The following is a 6,629-nucleotide window of genomic DNA, read 5'->3' on the forward strand; positions in this document are numbered from 1 at the left end:
TCGATAAGAGATCAAGATCTATACTCGTCTGTTCCGAGAATTTTGGGATGTTTTTACGTGTTCATATGAAGAGATACTCGACCTTGACCCAAGTATAGTCGTGCACGAGATTCCAACTTATCCTCATACGAAACTTGTTTGCCAACGGCTTCGTCCAGTGCACCCTAGAAAAGTGGTCGCCATTAAGGGTCAAGTTGAAAAACCTCTGAAATTTGGATTTATTTATCTGATCCCTCTTACGGATTGGGTGTCGAATATTGTACCGGTGACCAAGAAACAAGGCACTATTCATGTTTGCATCGATTACCATGATCTCAATCATGCATGTCCTAAAGATAATTACCCCACTCCCTTCATTGACAAATGTTCCGAGAGTGAATTCTTTTCTTTTTTGGATGGTTTTTCTGGCTACAACCAGATAAACATTATGTCAGCTAATCAAAATAAGACAACCTTTATCTGTCCGTGGGGGACCTTTGCGTACAAAAAGCTCCCTTTTGGCCTTAAGAATGTTGGGGTCACATTTCAGAGAGTGATGTCTTATGTGTTCCATGACATTCAAAACATCATTCAACCTTACTTGGATATCTCCCTGCTCATTATCGTAAACTCCATGATCACCCTGATCATCTCCAACAAATTTTTCTTCGTTGTTGACACTACAACATCTGATTGAATCCGCATAGCATCTGATTGAATCCGCATAAATGTGTTTTATGCGTCAAATCTAGACGACTCCTTGGCTTTATCATTTCAAAAGAAGGCATTCACCTTGATCCTCTTAAATTCAAGGGCATAGTTAATTTACCCCCTTCATCTTCATTCCATCAACTGCAGCATCTGCAGGGAAAAGAAAATTTCCCCCGTCGTTTCGTACCAAACCATGTTGTGCTAGCTTTAGGGGTCACCTGGTTGCTCAAGCAAGGAACCCCATTTGTTTGGGATGAGGTTTCTCAAAAGTCTTTCAATGACCTAAAGAATGTCCTCATTAATGCTCCTTTGCTACATCCCCTAAACTATCATCGTGATTACTTCCTTTATCTAGTTGGAGCCTCTAGTACCATCACCGTGGTGCTAGTATAGGATGTGACGAAGGCAATGAACATGTTATTTACTACCTCATCCGTAATCTCCTCAACACCAAAATGCATTATGCTCATGTCAAGAAGTTGGCTTTGTTTGCCATACAGGTTGTCCAACACTTTTAGCATTACATTCTACTCCGCACTACCATTGTGCTCTCGGAATGCAACTCCATGACCTACATCCTAACTTGTCAGTTGCTGGGGGGCAAGTATTCAAAGTGGATTGTTACCCTCCAAGAATTTGATTTGGTGTTTACTACTGCCAAATCTAAGAAATCAATGGTCTTTGTTGAGTTGATTTTCTCCCTTCCCTCTTCCTCTCTCCCTATTAGTGCCGAAGAGTAGCTCCCAGAAGAGACTCTTTTCTTAATTAGCACTCTCGACCCCTAGTATGGTGATATCATCATATATCTCCAGACATACACCTTCCAACCTGCGTTGACCAAGGATTATCGCCGACATATTCAACATCACTCTCAACCTTACTGTTTCAATGGAGATACTTTATACCGCATCGATGTCGATTACATTCTTCACTGATGTCTCGCTCTCGAGGAGGCTGAGAGAGTCTTGAATGACTATTATTCTCATGCATGTGGTGGTCACTTGTCTGGATATGCTACTACTCAAAAAATCCTTCGCGCTAGTTATTTTTGGCCCTCTATCTTCAAGGATTGCATCCTGGTCATTCGCAAGTGCCATGAGTGCCAAATTTATCAGCGTAAGATGCGCGGCCCACCCACTAACCTACACCTTGTTATTACCGTCGGTCCTTTTTCCAAATGGGCATCAACTATATGACTTGTAACCCTCATTCGGCCGAGGGGCATGGGCTGAAGTGATGCCTACATACTCTCCATATGGTAAAACAGCAGCTCAATTTCTATTCAATCACGTTATTTCTAGGTTTGGAGTGCCTCAGGCCATTGTCACTGACCATGACTCCCATTTTCGAGATTACATGATGGCTAAGCTGACTTCTACATTGGGCTTACGCCATGATGGCTCAACCCTGAACTACCCTCAAGCCAATGGTCAAGTTGAAGCTGTGAAAAAAGTTCTAGTCACGATGCTTCAGTGCACTATTGGGATACACAAGTCAAATTGGAATCTCATGCTCTTTTCATCTTTGTGGGCTTACCGAACCTTGACCAAGGACACTGGTGGGCCCCAGTATTGTAGCAATAATTCTACAACTCCTGGAACTCCCTTCTTTAATTTTATCAACCCGGTAGTTCGTAACAAACTTGGAAGCGACGGTGTTGTATGCACAAGTACTAGCTCTTGCCGCAGCTGTCACTTGGTCAGCTGGCACAAGTCCGCTAGGAGCTTAAGCCAACTTCTATGAGCTCTTAGAAGAAGCTTTTTAATTGATGGATGAAAGCTAACTCGAAGGAAGCTAATCTAATTGCGAAAAGAAAATGAAAGCCAAAAAGGAACGCAAACCCTAGCAAACCCTAATTCTACCAGCTAATCCTACTAACGCAAAGGAGAGCATGCAAACTATTGAAAGAGATGCCATTACTTCTAGGAAGGTAAAATGCATGTGTCTACATTATCACTATCTGAAGAAAACATCTTTTTGTATTTTTGATTAAGTTATTAGAATTATCATGCATGTGCTTTTAACTAGCTTTTCACTGTGCAGAGGTGGATCAAGGAGGAGAAATGCTTGGAAAAGGTTGGGAAGACTCGGAGAGGGTCTAAGGGATCCCTATCATCCTTTCAGAGAGTTTCACAAAGTCAGGATGCCATGCAACTGTGTTTATGAACTTCTACAGGAAGTCTGCAGGGGTTTCTATAGGAAGTTCTGTAATTCTTCTACAGGATGCTTCGTGATTGGGTTTTTGACTGATAGGTGAGTGGGAGAGAATGCATGAATGGGTAGGGAGGTAGGGTAGGGGCCTGGAATGACCCAATGACTGAGGGATGAGGTGATGAGAGGGTGTGGAAGTCTAGCTTGCATCAAAGAAGGTTTAGGCAATGGAAAGGCAAGAAGGTAGGGTTACGTGGCAAAAGAGCAGATGGGAGATGAGGAAACAGACTTGGTGATGGAGGAGCTGATCTGGACGAGGCTCAGATGAACAAGGAGGTGATGAAGGTGCCCTGCATAGTGTTTACCTGATCAAACCAACTACGTCTTGCATACAATCAAAATATTAGATGATCTATCTAACAATTTAATGAGATTAGTGAACAGCAACCTTATTCGTGACAAGAATCACGTACAGCATGTGAACAAAACATTATCAAAGAGATATAAACGCATGAATAACTCCTACCAATCCATCCTAAACATAAAAAGATACTTCAACCATAAAAAGCAACCTAAGTAACAAAGCACGAATTAAATCTAAAGAGCAGACTTTATTTTAAGAATGCAGCGAACACACATAAAGATAAACAAGGGAGGTATTGGGCGCTTGAGATGGGCCCAACCCCAAGAGCTACAGCCTCCCAAGAGAGATTTAGAGCTGGTGCAAAGCTGGATTCATCTTTATTAATCAAGAATGAAGAGTTATATCAAAACTGTCCACAAGGAGAGCTTGAGAATGAGCTGAAAGCAAAGCTAATCTATTGCCTACAAATCGAATTACAAAATGACTACAACAAGGCTATGAAATGACTAACTACTAGCTACTATCTACTAGCTAACTAGCTAACATCCACTGGCTAACCAAAATGAGGCCCTAAGCCTTCTTATTTATACAATTTGAGGACCCAACAGTCCTCCTAAAATTTAGGGACTCGGCTGCCCAAGACTTGGAGTTAACAGCAGTCCTACTTGACTTGCTTGGCTGCCCTTGTGCTGATTGATTCGGTGGCCCTTGAACTCCGAGCTGATGGTGGAGAATTCGAGGTAAGGGCCCATAAATGAAGGGGACACCTTCCTACAAATCCTCTAGCTTGTTCTCCCACGAATTTGGCTGCCAAGTGCTCATTAAGACCTTCAATTTTGTCTCCAAGTTGACCAAAAAGGCTACACAAAGCACCCATTAGACTTGTTGGCATAATGACTAACCAAATTCACTCTATTAACATAAATATAATCAAAAACATGCAATAAACTAATGAGAATGGTGGATTAAGTCAAATTAGGAGGTTGAATGAGCCCAAATAATTGTCCATTTTTGGGGCTCATCAGACACAACTAGATTCACACCATTCCAGCTAGTCTACAGTCTGGAAGAAACTTTATCGATTGAGTGCGAAATTACATCCCTCAAGCTGGTTGTCGAACTTCTCCCCGAGACCTCACCCCAGGAAGAGCATCTCTTGTACCTAGAATGACTTGATGAGACTCGTCGTCTTGCTGCTTTGGTCATCAAAGCACAGAAAAAAGAGGTTCAAATCCCATTTTGATCAGTCTGTTTCCCCTCGAGCTTTTTCCGAGGGCGATTTGGTTCTTCTGTATGATCAGGCTAATGATAAGTTGGGGGCAGGCAAGTTCGATCCCATGTGGCATGGGCCCTACATTGTTAAACGTGTGTTACAGAATGGGGCCTATGAGCTCATTGACTATGAGGGAAATCTCTTAGACAAGTGTCAGAATTGGCTTTATCTCAAAAAGTACTATGCTTAGATCATCTTGCATGGTTACTTTTATACAATACTGTGTTATTCATTTTTGTACAGTGTGGTTTGGTGTGTTATTTTGCAAGCAGCTTTCCTGCTTATTATGTTTTTTCCTTCTTTACAGATGTCTATGTCTCCTCACATTAGTTTCGCTGATGGTGCTTGTCGTTGTACCCAGAATCTATCATCCGCGACATGGGCCATTTATGACCCCCATGGTGAGTTGATTGATCTTCAAGGCATATGTCTAGGTCGAACAACTAATAGCATTGTTGAGTATAGCGTGGTTATCGAATTGTTGTCATAAGTTATTGTTCTTGGCATCCAGGAATTGGTTGTCAACCTTGATTCACAGCTTGTTGTTCTTCAGCTTAGTAGGCAATATTTCATTAGAAACCCTCAGATATTGAGAATGTATCTACGTATTCGTCTGCTAGAGAGAAATTTTGATTACATTACATATCATCATATTCCTAGACACATGAATACATTAACATATGCATTAGCTAATTATGTGCTAGATAGACATTTAAGAAACATGTAAAAACTCAAAAGAAAAAACATTTGTACCATAGTAAGCAAGGAAGTACAATATATCTATCTATATGTGTGTGTGTGTGTGTGCCGGTAACGTTTTTCATACATCAAAACCTCAAAAAATAATATATGTGTTCAAAATACATCAGTGGCTCGCAAGCCTTATACATTTGTGGCTCGTAGGCCTAAAAAATGTGGAATACTAAACCTATGCACTAAACAACATGATGTTCATGATAGCATGTAACTACTCAGACTATGCGATTCAGCAATCAGTGGATCCGATCTGACAACCCCCACCGTATGCCTCTTGTACTGGCATGGGACATCAACCATCCAGGCATACTCTGGTATCCCATGGGTCAAACCCTCGAGATTCTGTGTAATCTCCTCCTCATTTTCACTTCCCTCCTAATAAGGAGTGACATCAAACTACCGAGCGATGCACCTAGCAATCGAGGACATCCCGACAGGGCGTTCTGGTCCAACATCTGCAATCATAAAATTGAAATGTTATGAACACATATATCTCAAAAACAATAAAAAATTTTTAAAAAAAATAAAAATTGTTTGTTTTTTACCTTCATCATCAAAATCATCCCCCTCTGAGAGCAACATATCTAGATCTCCGCGAAAGTCGATACCGTTGTAAGGCCAATCCTCCACTACGATCAGCTATCATCGTAGCCATGAGAAAAAGGCATGCTTATAGGACATATGTTGCCCTCGGTAACCCTAGGCATCAACTCACTCCAATGGACCATCCGTGGGTCTCGTGGCATCGACAGATCCACCTAAGTTAGCTAGTATTGGAATAGCGGAGCCCGCTCCAAGAAGAAGGTCACTAGCACAGACCCAAAGCAAAACTGCTTCAGATTTCCCACCTTAGCTTTTGATAGCTCGCACTTCATGTTGAATTTCATAGATTTCACCCAGTTAAAGATAGTGGGCATCGTGCAGTCGATAGCGTACTGAAACTTCGACTTTTTGGTCTCATGCGGTGCTTGGGACCCAGCCACTCTGTTGATGGTCAACAATAACACTCTCAACACAAGATCCTGAACAGTCATAATCTCGATCTTGCCACTTTTGGATTTGAGAGCTTTTGGGCAATGTTCAGCAAGAAGCATGGTCACACTTGCCCCAATCGACCTCAACCCATATAGATTGATTGGTTCCCCTCTCTAGGACAGTCCTGTGATGAAATAAATGTCTGAAGTTTCCAACTCCAACTCTTGGTCACCAATGATGAAAATTTCCCGATTCACGTCCCAGAGACTAATCAGGTACTATAGTAACTCGAGTTGAGCCCGTAGACCTGGTGTAAGAGAGAATTTGAGGAGCCCATAGTTCCTCAAAGCTCCAAGAAATTTGGGTCAGCTATTGCTTGAGAGTCAATATCCTCATGCTCTCGTTCTTTCCAATCCACCA

Source organism: Pinus tabuliformis, chromosome 4_2 (genome assembly GCF_031772625.1).
Source record: "Pinus tabuliformis cultivar Carrire ecotype Pingquan chromosome 4_2, CPIR1, whole genome shotgun sequence".
In the NCBI taxonomy this organism is placed as follows: domain Eukaryota; kingdom Viridiplantae; phylum Streptophyta; class Pinopsida; order Pinales; family Pinaceae; genus Pinus; species Pinus tabuliformis.